Below are 14,756 nucleotides of genomic sequence, written 5' to 3'. Positions count from 1 at the left end.
CGTCGCCTCACACCGACGCTGTCGTGGCTGCTCTCGCTCCAGAGGCAAGAGGTATCCCCTGCTCCCTCTCTCCCGCGCATATTAATGCAGCCGCGGTTGCCTGGCAACCGACTCAGGGGAGTCACACGGAGCCCGACGACGAGAAACATTTGTGACAGAGGCCGGGACGAGGGGCGAGGGTCTCCTCCGGTGCGTTTTTCTGACTGTTCCGCGTGCGTCCGCGGTCATGCAACGTTTCCAAAGCAGGCGACTCATCCATCAGTGTGTGTGTGTGTGTGTGTGTGTGTGTGTGTGTGTGTGTGTGTGTGTGTGTGTGTGTGTGTGTGTGTGTGCGTGCGTGCGCGTGTGTGTGCGCATGTTGGCATGTTTGTGTTTATGTAAAACAGACACGCTCCTGTCAAAACTGGGCGACCGTCAGCTGTGACAGGGAGCAGTCGCCTCCTCAGCTGGTCAGTGTCTTGTCAGTGTTTTGCCAATCAAATGTTTTCACAGTCTATAAAAAATTACAATAAAACCCAGCACTTCTTTTGCTTCTTAGCACCTTTTAGCACCTTTTCCTCATTTAAGGCTACTTGAATATTTATAGCTATTCAAATTCACATTCAGGCCTTTGGCCCTTCTGCGAGGATTATATCTTTCCAGCGAAGACAAAATAAACGCTGCATATTAAAATGCTTCCTTGTGATTTTCGGGGTTCTGCTAGCTTGTGTTTTCATCACCACAAACAGAGGAGCCCTTTATTTGTTTAGCATTCTCCAGTCGTACTCTGCCACATTTGTTTCATTGATTTTATTTTTAACAAATTTTTAATATGCTCAAATGACGAGTGACAACGTTTACGCCAGGAACGCTGGCAAATGGAATAAAACATTTTGGAACAATGTTTGTTAATGCGGATAAATTTGGCTCCTGATGGAAATGTTCAAATGTGAAACAGATGAAAACTAGTGTTATATAAGAAAAACCTTTTATTCGTAGTTTATAAAAATAAACCTTGATTTTACTTTAACATATTCATCAAGGTTTATTGTAGTTTACATAAAGTCGATCAACAACATAAAGGCCTTGTTGTAAATCTCCCCCCAGAACCTCCAGGTATCGGTGTTCGGCTTTTGATTCAAGGGTGAAGCTAATAGAATCTAAGGGTCTTCACAATCCAGATTAGCGGAGAAGTAATCAGCAATTAAAGCCTCCAGTTTCCCTCTTCACATCTGCTCAGTGAGTTTATATTTGCTCATTCAACCTGCACTTTCTAATTCGTCCTTCAGAGAACACAGCTCAGCGCCGCCACTTCATTAATTATTGAGAAGCCAGAAAGTTGTGCCCTTACACCAATAAAGTTTACCACAATCACAACACTGCTTTCACACAATGTCAACGTCAGGCCCAGAACTTTTGTTGATAGAAGAAGCGTATAGAAAGTCTGGTCCACGAACCCTTTTTGTATTGATGTCAGAACAGCTTGAAGAAACATCAGACGCTGGTGTGAGAAACCACAAAGTGTTGGCTGATCTTGAAAGAAGAAACTCCACATCCTTCTTTCTTCTATAGGAGACGCATGATTGAAGGTTAAACTGGATCTTGGAGTGGTCAAATGTGGCTGAGGGCAAAGGCAGTGTCATGACGACCATTAATCCTAATTAACAGGGAACATGTCCTCCAGTCAGAGATCTCTGCTCTCCCAATCCTGTTCCCGTCACTAATAAAGATTTCTAGACAAGGCAAGTAAAAATTCAGTCTTTGAGAGATATTTTATTCCTTCATTCTCTCTGGGAAAGATGGATGGCTTGTGAGCGGAGGCTAGACAATGTAAAAGCATTCCCGCTGGTCCTGGTGACCTCAAATCGGTGCTGCGGGCGGGCAAAAAATTTAAAATGGCAAAAAAACACTAAAGATTGATTTAAGAGTTCTGGGATTTTCTTCTGCTTCGGCGCTTAAGCAGTTTAAAGTCTGATGAAAACACTTGACCTACAGAAAACAGCTGCATTACTTACAAGTAGCTTTAGCCATGCTTTTAGGCCTGATTGGTCAAAGTCCACTGCAGGCAAATCAAAGCGTTCGCCTCCTATTAGAATTTTCATTCAATTATTTTACCGTGCAGCTTCATAATTAGATAAGAAACTACATGTTCATTGGAAGTCTGATATGACCCTGAGGTTAAAGACGTTATCATTGTTCCAGATATGGTTTTGACATAAAGAATTATGTGTTCTATTTACAACGATGGGTTGAAAATCAATAACTGGACCACCTGATATGGCAAAGTTTGAAAAAGCCATACTACTACTGTTAATCACAACATATTGTCACTGACATGACACATGGATGTGTTTTGTGTGAAATAAGTGTCTCTCTATGCAGATGATGTCCTCCGCCTCACGGTTCTCCATGAAGCATATGAGCATAAATCTCTTTGCTGATGGACATTTTATGTAAATGTCAGCGTGACAGCCAACTGCGTTGCTGCCTCATAGAAGCATGAGCCTAAGTACATCATAATTATATCTTCCCATTAAGCAAACCAGCCCAAACACAGCTCAATGCGCCGACAGTTAACGTAATCTGATCAAACAAATTTCACTTTCTCCCCCTCATCCATGTTGGAGTAAATGTTTGAATGGAGGGGAAATCATCTTAAAAGCTGAATAAATACAGAGTCATCGCTGTCTTAGAACATTCTGATCAAACAGTCGTCTACGAAATGGAAATCTGAGCCTCCACGACTTCATTGATTGCACTCTGTATTCATGTGAGCGCGGGCGCTAGACGATGACGTTGCTGGAGCAAATGAATCTTCTCTTACTTAGATTGAAGCTTTTGAGGTGCCGGGTCCATCTGTCCACACAAACTGTGTATGTGAAGAGAGGACAGAGGAGCCGGTGAGGCTTGATTATGTGATGAACAGTGTTGATTGTGTTTTTCTCTTGTTTGATTCTTTGATGTTCTTATAAACCACACACATCCACGCCCATTACACTACACTTACACCTTCCTCTTCCTCTCTCTTCCTCCCTTTCTTTTTCATAGAGGCCTGCTTGATATCCTCCGAGCTTAAACTCAGACTCTACTTACATCAAAAGCCCGTCAGCCTGAGCACATGAAAGCTTGTTTACTGAGCGCTGCTCGTGGTCCAAACATTCAACGCCGCTTTCATTTTTGGGGGCTGAGGTGGCCCATCCCAAGATGTCCGCGGGTCAGCGCATAGACATTTTATAAGTGTTCTCCTCTGATAGAAATCAATTCAAATATATTCCCCTTCATGTACAGGGTAATGTCTGAACTTCCGCGGCACAAAGAAAAGCTCACCGTCAGTCGGGCCGACGCTTGGGGGGCGGCGGAGGCGCGAGGCAATCAGCTTTCATGTTCACGTCGCTCGATATTACCGTGACTTTCAAAGGCAGCTCCGGAAGCCATCTTTGTTTGGCAGCGGGCCTCCGGCGTGTCGAAACTTCAGTGGACGAAGAAAACAACATCTGGCTCCATGGAACTTTTTAATCACATGTGTGAAAGATTGTGAATATCTAGTGACACGTTATAAATTAGCGCTGACTGCGTGTATAAACAGCTCATCGCTGTTTTTTTTTTTTTTTGACTACATCAGGATAATGGCGTGTATTTTACATAACAGCTGCAGTTAGACACAAATTATTCAGTCTGAACTTTTTTTTTCATGGAAACAATTGATTAATAAAAAGAAAAGGAACAAAGGCAGCCTGAGCTTGCTGAGGAGAGTTTTTCCAACAGCATGCTGTCTTCTGAGACTTTGATGGCACAACAGAAGGTGTAGCAATAAATCATGTGTTGCATACAAAAGCATTATAAAAGCTCACGGGTTATTCAATATTGAGATGCTGAGGTCTGAGTCAAAATTAAAGAACAGCCTCTTTCTGCTTTCTTCTCGCGATCAATGTCTGCGAGTCATCAATTTTATATTCAGGTAGATTCCTCTTCTGTTGTTCCTTCACTAATATCGCTGCACTTCGAGTCAATACGTGCAGGTTCTTGTGTGGTTCAATTAAAAGATCCTCCCTATGGGCATTGGCCTTAAGCTATTAAATATTAAGGATAAAAATCAAGGACATGGCAGCATTAGCACGACTAAGAAGCCTCCTCGACACCAGATGATTATTTTTCTCTGCAACTATGATAAGTAGGCTAAGTAGGACACTGTGGACCTGAGACATAGATCATAATCAGGCTGAAAAATAATGTGTTGGGAAATGATTCTCAATTCAAACGTACTGTAGAAAGGCGCCCATGCTTGGCCTTGTGGGTAGCGACGATGTGTCGTACCGTTCGTCCTCCATTGTTCCAAATTAACGGAACAGCAACTCATCGGCCCTCCGTTATTTCATCGTGGATAAAAAGACATTCATTGTTGCGAGTCAACTGTTGCAAAGCACAGAGACTCTAAAAAGGGGCTGTTGACACATCTGTCTTTGGTGAAACGGTTGCGAGCCCATCTGCCAGGCCCGTCTGACGAACGATCCGTTCGGTGGGAGACATTACCATATTGAACACGAGGGATATCGAGCCGAGGGATTAGAGCAACACAATCCTGGACGGATCCGATCTGGAGGTATTAAAAATGAAATAAGAACATCTCGCGGCCTTGCGACGGGCCGCTCCGTTCGGCTGCTGCTCGATGGAGGTGATTTAGGAGGGGAACCAATAGTCGTGATCCTGCAGGACGATCCGTCTTCCTCCCTGACCATCAGTCTCGCTCTCGTCTCGTCTTTTTCCACACACAGGCTCTCGCTCAGACATGAGGGATTATTGGGCGCTCCTTTAGTTCAAGCTTGTCGATGAAGTCTTATTTTTATCAATGTGTGTGTGTTGTATGGTTAAATAAAAAAAAGGAACAGGGTTAAAGGTTTGATTTTTGGTGATGGGTCAGATATGTAGACATTAAACACTCTCTATCGCTATCATTCAATAATGATCATTCAACAGTGAACTCATAACCCACCAAACACTACTCTCGTCACAATGTGCACGTTTGCACCTTCCCACGCAGCTGTTTACACTCAGATTCCAGTTGTGCATCACTTGGGGCGCTTAAAGCCACGTTTAAAGCACGGCGCTGACGGGGGATCGAGGCAGAGCTTAATCACATAATCTGATGATATGATTCTAGGAGGAGAGCCGATAAGTGACAACGCGGGCAAAGGGAAGCTCAAGCGTTGCCCATAGTTAAAGGTTTTCCTTCATATTTAATTTCTATGAAGTCACACGCGTGCTTATCGCTTATACTGTACACTTCAGCCTCAGAGGAGATTTCCACCAGCGAGAACTCCCCGCTATCTGAACCCTTCCTCCGTTGCTAGGCGCTGTAGATACCGGGCCCCAGACCGGCTGATAACAGATAACTCGCTTCAGCATCTTGATGACAGGCAAAAAGTGGAAACGCCATCCATCGACCGCTCGGCCAAAAAAGGGCTGATGTCACTTTTTTTTTCAGATGATAAACTTGTTTAATTCCACTGTACTTGACACAGTGCTGAGAATATGCATGAGCGAGTATGCATTATTAAAACGGCCCGTTCAGGCGGCCCTAACGCAATAATGAGCGGGGCCCTCTGTGTTAATCTAGGCATTCCCTGCTGCTCGCTGCTCTGCTCATGCAGCCTGCGTTCCTGGACTTATTTCATAATTATACGCAGCGTTTGCATATTTTCAGGAGATTTTAGAAGGCGACAAACCTGACGCTGATGAGGAGATGAAAACTATTTGGAACTGTTACAGGAGGAAAGAAACACGCTAACGCTAATGCTAATAATAAATAAGAGTTTGAATATTTAAAGGAGCGAGAGTGTTGGTATTGGTTCAACAGAGCATCTGTGCACGTTCGACTAACTTGTACAATTTCATGAACTACATGAGACCAGTATTTATCTGTTCTCAGCCTCCAGCCTGATTTAGTTGAGTTGGCACTGATATAAACAACACGTTGCCGTGTTTGCTTTAGTTCTAAGTGTTTTCAAATTGCAGACGCTCGATAGCAAACTGTGCTTTCAGCCAGACCCGAAGCTCACGCGGCTCCGCAAGAGTCGGGTTCTTTGCGATTACGCGAGTGTTTATCGGTCGCTCGACAGCCCCGGAAAAACGGTCCCAGCGCCAGACGGCGGCCGTACGACGACGGCCCTCGCGCGCGCGCGCGTGTATGAATTGCTATTGTCGCTCCTCGTTAGGCGGCGGTTCGTTCAGCGAACAGCTGAGTAGCAAATCTTCATTCCGCCGGAGCCTCGGCGCCGGCTCTCGCGTGGCCCCGGAGCGGGTCCAAGGAGCTGAGGGAAGCACATGTCAATAAAAGTAAGCCAATTAAAATCACTCTTCATTTAAGCTGTGATCTGTATTGATTTGCCTTTCAATTCTCATCCATCACGCCAGCAGACTGCCTTGAAGGGTCGGAGGGATGGACGGCCCGGCTGGGCCCGAGCCGACGCTGAAGCAGCTGCCAGCGGCTCCTCAGCGGATGGAGGTGGCTGGTTACGCAATGCGAGCAAACCCTGGGATCCTGGGTTTGACTGTGGGTCAATGCCACGGTGGAGAAAAGCGGCTGAAATATCGACCGTGTGCCGAGGCAACGGCAGAACCCGAAGTAAACAATGAAAGCAATCTGCAACGCGGGTCCAGGGTACAAGAGGAGCTCAGGGCGTAAACCGTCAGCTTCCAACCCCACTATTTCACTGCAGGAGCTGCACAGTATGCAGTGAACGTTAGCAAAACTTTTCCCCACCATCATTACCACGATCTCATACTCAGCGCGGAGCATTTTCTTCTGTGTCATCTGTAAACGTGGCCAGAGCAGCAGAGTGGGAGCCGCCGCTATTCACTTGACATGAATTGTAAATGAGTGAATAAAATTGTGGACGTGAGCGTCCATCCACACAAGCACCGCTTCAGCCTTTTTTCCCTTTTTTCTTTTCTGCTTACTTTGATTTAATACTGTCTTGTAAGCATACCTAAATGTTAATAATTCCAGTGCTTGCGGATGCATTTCTAGCGAGCTCCCTCTTTTCTTGCCGACTCAAAGGCCTTGAACTGTCAGTGTCTTCCCCCTGCAGCACATACAGTGCATTGTATCAACTTTCTGGTTCAGCAGCTTTGATAATAATTTGACCTCACCTGTTTGGTTGACTTTGATGATTTTCATTGTGCGTGCTGTGAGAACGCCGCGACGCCGGGCCTGCAGCCTCCAGCCGCTTTTATTTTGAAAAGGTTCCGTCCGACTTGGACCCGGGCCACTGTTTTCCCTGCACATCACTGCCAATTAACATTACAAGCCGGCGAGAGGTGGCGCCTCCGTTTTCATTACACCCCCCCCCCCCGATAAAGAGCACCCCACACAAACACGCGGCGGCAACACATTAAAAGGTCACGGTGACAAGCTGGGGAAAACGGTGAACTTTGGTTAAAACAAAAGCCAAATTAACTGCATCGTGTTCCAATTTCTAAAGGTGCAGCTGCAGCAGCGCTGCAGATTATTACCTCAAACGTACAGTGGAGAGAAAGGTTATTGTTTTACCTTTGATTTATTTATAGTGGCATTTCAGAGAGTGTGTGTACAGCTGACAGACCCAAAGTAGGTTATCTGCACTTCTATACTTAATACACCCTGAAAGTCCGGGCACATCTGGCTCCTCTTCAGCCGTTTTTCCTGCCTGAAGGCTGCGCTTCCTTATCGTGCGTCGTACACTGTGTTCTACTGCCCTGACAAGGCTCCAGAGGAGGCAAGTACAGTAAAGTACTAGTCAGAGGTATTTTACTTGACCAGGCTTGACCATGTGATGCTGTTTTATCCCAAACTGACATTTTCTATGTAACATACATATAGTTTAATGTGTGTAATTCAGAATTTCTAGACTGATTCTATTATTGTTTTAAATATTAATTTCAATAGCCAGTTTTATATTTGTATGTGCTGTCCACTAAGGCAATACAATGTTTTCTTAGTCCACTACTCAACACTGGATATTTAAATACATAGGAAATGATAATTAAGCTAACAGCTGGCTGTCCGTCCCCACCAACCTGGTGTCTGGATCCTGCTAGGTTACAGTGGAGGTCCACAATCCCCGACAGATGTCACAGTGGGATCGTGGTCTTGGATGCTGCTGAGGCATCACCATGGCAACCCGCTGTCTGTCGAACCCTGGCATGTGCCAAGGAAGCCCTTGGCAGCCGCTCGCCGGCATCTCGTGGTGTCAGGCCACCGCGTTGTTTCAGCAATGATTAATCGGGGTCTCGGCGACATGTGAAGGCTCCGGAGATGTCACCTGGATGACACGGGCTTGTCAGTGTGGGGCGGCGGGGAGCGTGCACAGACGTCTGGAAGGATGCGGAGCGCCAGCCGACCCCAGGGAGGGAGCTCTTCCTGAGCTAAGTCCTCTCAGCTTAGGACTGAGCGGATGCTGGAAAGCCAGGATCATTTACCTGATTCCTTTACTCATCTCGTCACTGGTTAAATGAAACGTAAAGGCAATTAAATTCAAACCGATTCATCACGCGGGGCCAGGAAACGCGCTTCCACGACTAACTCCACAATCCACGTTAACTCAGAGCGAGTGAGCGGTAAACACCTGAATGTATTAATTACCAGGACCCCCCTCTCGACGTGCGTTCATGTACAGTAGCGAGGAGACGTCCGCCTGGGCGCCTCACCCATTTTGTGCTAGGAATAAAGCAGGGGAAGGTATCGCTTGATGATAAACACAAATGACACACTAAAATTTCCCTGATGAATTGGTCCATTTGCCGGAATAAATTGAAGTGATACCGCAGGATCCCAGAGGAGCAGAACATTGTTCCGCTATAGACGCAAACCCTCCCAGAAACATGGCACCTACAAGCAGAGGAGCCTCCCTGTATTACACGTACGGCGCGTGAAGACGTGCTGACAGACGCGCTTTATTCAAATGTTTGCTAATTAAACCAAGAACAAATGCGATTATTCAAACGAAACAATCCCATTTCCCTTTTTTTGGAATATGAGAGACGCACGTGTTGAAATCTAAATCAGTCCAGTCCAGGTTCTGTTTATTTTTAGCCCATCTGGCTGCAGTAAAACGTCAAGTATCCGCCCGGTGACCCAGACTGAGTGATGCTGAGAGCAAGCTCATGTTAAACCAGATGCTTAACAGAGGTACGTTTGGGCCTCTCAAAGTCACTTTGAGAGATCTTTACGCTGCCTGTCACACATGTTCAAGCCTGTAAGTGAAGCAGCATCCTCTTTATTTACGGAGGTCTATTTCTCCTGTTGTTTTGACAACAGATAGTCACGCATCCATCTTTCGCCGTCGCCACTTGGAGGCTGAGGAGCATATGGCGCGTCGCCGGAACGACTGCGCGAGCAGATGTTTATTGGTTAATTGAAATGCATTTGATCTTGAGTGATCAGTGTCCATCACCGTGCGCCCTAATGCCGGCGCTGCCGTGACAGCGGCTTATCCACGCACCAATTCCAGTTCCAGATCACTGGTGTCGGCGCTGTAGGTCAACGCCTGAGTGCCGTCGACTCATTTTAGCGCACCATTAATTACTTGACAATAAACACGTGCAAAGGAGGCTAATGTTAGCTTAGCTACGGACTGTGTGCAGCCGGGTTTCCCTTGACCTGCTCCTGTGCCCTCAGGAGAAATCAAACGCCAGCTATAGTTCCCACACCCCGATGCTGATCCTGGGTCAGTAGCTTTGTGGCACCGCAATAAGCTGACAGGCAGGTCTCTCCTCATTCATGAGATTAGCAGCATTTCCAAAGGAATAAAGCGATTTCTTGTGCTGTTAGCGGATGTGGGCTTTGTCAGTGATCCCACATCCACACGCAGTAAATAGGTGTTGGAGCCACACTCTCAGCAGCTAATTCCACTTTGTGCCGGTGCCGGGGGTCGGTGCGGCCCGCGAGCGTGGTACCGAAGCAGAAAGTTGGGGTGAGGAGGTTTAGCCGGTGGGTTGAAGAAGCGTGAATTCAAGCACTGCACCTGTATGTGACTGTATTGCTCTGCTGGTACAAATCCCCATGAACTTCACATTCCAATTAGATAGATACAAAGACAGCAGCAACAAACTAGTGTCTAATATGCAACAATTTAATTTATGAGTCACTATTAACTGAACCTCCCTATTAGTCATGTATTGATTTCCAATTAGGCAGTATGTTGATGTCAGGCTAATTGGTGTGAGAGGGACAAGTTATTCCTGCATTGTAACCTGCTCCCAGCCTACACAGAGACCATTACTGTGCTGTTCTCACATCACTCCAACTTCAAACCAACCATCAAAGGCTTTGCTACTGAAGCTACGGATCAGAAAGGAGCCGGCGCCGATTTACTGAAGGAGGATTTCTGCCTATGGCTAATTTGTTGTTTCCGCCTCATATTGGCTTTGACCAACTGCCCCGTGTGCTTTTGAAACGCTGCTCTGATTAGGACAGTTATGCGTAAAGACTGACAATCAGTTCTCAGATGATTGCGCCGGATTCTTTTCTCTCGGTTTGGTTGCAGTGCAGTTGTGCAGTTCTTTCGGAATCACGGTGCTCATCAGCGGTTGGTGGGCGCTTTCCTGCATTCGTGTAATGCTTGATTCAAATATGTCTGTTTTGAGAACAACATAAAAACAGAACATTATAGAATTCCTAGCAAAGCGCGCTTTAAACTGGAGCAGTGAGCCAAAATCAGCCACATCAACGCACGTCACCGAAGCAGACAAGGTAAAATCAGCACGCGTCCTTGGACTGGGTTCAGGCTGCACAGAGGGGAAACCTAAAGACTCAGAAAGTGTGTAATGAGGATTTTACTGCTCGTGGGGACTGAAGGAAAACAGTGGACTGCTGTCCTAGTGGCTGGTGCCAAGAATCAATGGTCATTAATCTTTCTAGAGAGGCTCTGGCTGCACTTTTAGGGGGTAGAAGGATTGCTGACCCAAGTACAGGACATCTTTCTGGGTCCAACAAGCAAGGTTTTCTGTGTTTGGATGCCACAGCACTTCTCGTCTGCTTCGTCCTGCTCAGTCAGAGAAATAGGCACAAAACCCAGCAAATCATTTGAATGTATTGGAATTGTGCATGAGCGGCACATGAATAACTGTGTGGCATTGATTAGTATTGATTACAGTCATTGATTGTGTGTTGTAAACATCTGATGAATCGAATGGTATGTTTAAACAATGCGAGAGTTATAGTTCTGGTCATAACAGTTAAAATCAACATAAAACATTTCCTATTTACACTTTCACACACAAAATGTGCGACCTGAAGAATCTCCTTCATAAAATCTCATGGTTCCTCAGTTAGTTTTTGCTTTAGCTCAGGTCATATTGCAAATTTGAAAAATATGATATGACATCACTCTAATATTTTTCTGTCAGCAAAAACACAGTATGGCAAGGATTAGAAACGAATCAATATCTCAGTCGGTGTCGGAACAAAGAGATCAGATTTGCTGGCTGCTGTGAAGAAACCTTTACCTGGCAAATGAAGTTGTGAAATGTAATAACATAAAAATGGTTGAAGGGTTTTATGAACCTGCTCATGCAGTTTAATCCCTGCGTGCTCCAGACACCCACACAGCAGCTAACGTAACATTACAACGACTTATAGGTGAAGTAGAGCTGTCACTGCACCAGACATAATAGCAATATTTTATACTGTCGTATCAATATCAGTGCAATGTGCCATTATACTGTACTGTGTCTTTAAAGCCGTTCACATTGTTGTGTGAGTTGGTGTCTGGTAAACAAGGCTGGAATACAGCAGGCGCCGGGGACCTGCACCGTGCAGATGGTTCTGCCGGGTGAAGTCCGTGCATGCAACCCAGACGTCACCAACAGGGCCACGTTCTGCTCGACTGGAGTCAAGGGCACTTAGTGACATGATACTAATAGAGGTTGGCACTGAGGCATGAAAAATACAACCACATTTAGTTAAAAGGGCTTCAAGGATCTCATAGGGCAAAGCTGTAACTCTTTACACCCCGACAACAGCCGCACAGCTTTTAAGGTTCCATAAATAAAAAGGTTTTCAAAAGCAACAATTCATGGGGCCTCTGCGTCCAGCAGCCAGTGTGATGAGCTCCAGGAACCTCCACCAGGCGGGAGAGACGGGGATTTATTTATTTTTTTGCATATTTGCAGCAAACACAAATTGTCCCCAGACTGATTTCCGTTTATCCTATTGATCTGAACACGGAACATCATGGTGCATCTGTCCCGTCCACGCATCTTCCTCTATCTGAGCGCCACCCCCGGAGCAAAGTCACTGCTACGGCTCCAAACGCACACTAAAAGTCATCTGGGAATTAATTCATAAACAAGTTGTTGCTTTCGTGCGTGTTTATGCAGCCTCCGAGCTTCGCGCTTCCCTCTGTCTCCACTCTGTGCCTCGTTGCACTAAACTGTCACTAAATCCAAAACGGGACGCTGTTAAATGCCCTGTTGCCTTCGTTTGGACGCAGGGGCAGATGGGCTTCCTGCTTGTAGAACAAAGCTGGCTTTATGGAGGAACGGCTAAAAGCCCAAACAGCCCAGAAACGACCAAACAGGAGATGTGGGCTTTATTACTGAACACTTGGCCCCTAGGATTTCATGTAAACACATCTCACAGCATACGAGCTCTGCAGACCTTCCTCCTCTGGTACATTTACTTTTATTTTTTCCTTTGGTCACTATCACAATGGCACCAAGGATATATTTTATACATTCCACTCATTATTCACTGTGTCTAATTAATGCTACACTCGAAGTACGGAAAGTGCAATTTAGCATCTCCTCCGTGTCCCTGTAGAGGAACCCATTTAGGTGCAATGTAAAATCCTCTTTGATGTCAAAATCTATTTTCATTGGTATCCAGGACTGTTGATGCGCAACACAACAACTGACCCTCTATTTTACATCCCAAAAGAAATTCAATTTGCAGCTGCCCTGCCTGTAGCTATTTATACTTTGTAATTTCAAGTCTATTATAATTTCCAGGGCTTTAATTGGATGCTTTTGCACCCATGTTATCATGCATTTACCTTGTACCAGCTGGTATTTGTTGTACATGTTAAAGAAATAAACCCCCCCGTCATAAATATGAATGTCACGTGTTGATGGAAACCGTTTCCAATCAAAACTACCGGCGTCATATTATATATTGTACACGTGAACAAAGAGGAATTTCGAGTCAAGCCTCCTCCAAAGAGTCTCACAGTAACTGGAGAGCGTGACACAATTACATGAGGGTCAATCACAAAGAAGTGCAAAGAAACACTCAGGAGGAGTGCAGCACAAGAGTAAATCGGCGTTACTCCACTACCGATGGGGTGAAAATGCATCTGTGTGCATGGTGACAGACACTGGGCCTGTCAGCTGGCTCATCCCCTCTCCGGAGAGTTCATTCACAGCCACGGCATATGACACTTTTTCAATTAGAGCGCCCCACTTTTTTTCCCGAACCTGCACGAGAGAGAAAATAATAAAAGAAAAATTAAGCTCTCAGCTGCAAGATGAGGATAAGTAAACAGGCTCCTTGTTATTGCATGAACAGAGCTTCGCCCCCGTGGCAGGCTGTGGTGCTTTAATATTTAATGATCTTCTCCGACTCCAGGAGCAAAAACCTTGGCAAGCGGCGACTGTGAAGAAGCCACAGCTACATTTATTAATGCCGCGTTGTTCAGAACCGGACATCCCACGTGCGAAGAAGTCGGCATGAAGGAGCTCCGATGGGGTAAACAGCTGTTAATTACATATAGTGGGGTCAACATGTCTTTGTGATTGCAATCGGAGGAGGGGGTGGGGGGTTTGGCCCATAGTGTCCAGAGCAAGGCCACGATGACCCAGATCAGGCTGAGCAGCAAACGGAATCACAGTGGATCTCATCTGGCTTTCAGTGAGGACACATAAAGGGCCTCAGCTGGATCTGAGATGACCACAACATGCAGCCGCAGAAGAGCCAAATGCGGGCCCTGCTTACGTAAAGCGCTTCCATTCCACAACCATGTTTTTTTTTGTTGCACACTTGCATCGTTTACTCTTTCAAAATCATTGCCAGTGAACTGGAGCTCGCCGCAGAGGCTGGGATGCGCTTTACTTTCACTCCGTTGCCGTGGTCACGGGTACAATCGTCGTCAGAACCGCCGCGGAACGTCCTGAATGAGCCGCGCGCCCGCTGTCGTTCCGTTCCTGGAAATCCCATTAAGCCCCTTTTCAGCGTTCTTTATGTTAATGTTTGTGCCGTGCTGCAGGTTCTGCCCTAAATTTCAACCCGGCACAATTCCCAGTAATTACGTTGACGCCGGCTCCCACAAAATGCTCCAGCTCAGAGATTTGAGGTTTCCTGTGACAGAGCGGCAGAGAGAGAGTCGGGCGTAAATTGTGTTTACAATAAACTCAGCCAGAAGACAGTGTTCCCGAGGAACAGCGTTTTGGTCGCAATGTGCAGTTTCACCCATGGAGCTGATTTTCTGGTGGACGGTCTCCTAAAACCAGTCTACTCAGACACTGACTTCAGTTTGTTTTGCATTAGACAGAAAGTTTGATGTCACGCTGTTCTGTTTTTTGTTCCTTGCAAATTGGACAAAGTAAAAACTGCTTTAGTAAAATTGCATCTTACAATACTCAAAGTACTTTAGGACTGAAATATATATATATATTTAAAAATGCTACTTATGTTTAATCAGTTCCAAAACATAAAAGCTTAATGTTCCCGGTCCACATGTTGCCTCTACATCACTGTAGAGTGAGTGGATGGAAGCCACAGAGAGTCGTGTCTATCAAAACAT

Source organism: Betta splendens, chromosome 22 (genome assembly GCF_900634795.4).
Source record: "Betta splendens chromosome 22, fBetSpl5.4, whole genome shotgun sequence".
Classification (NCBI taxonomy): Eukaryota; Metazoa; Chordata; class Actinopteri; order Anabantiformes; family Osphronemidae; genus Betta; species Betta splendens.
This window is presented reverse-complemented; position numbering follows the sequence as displayed.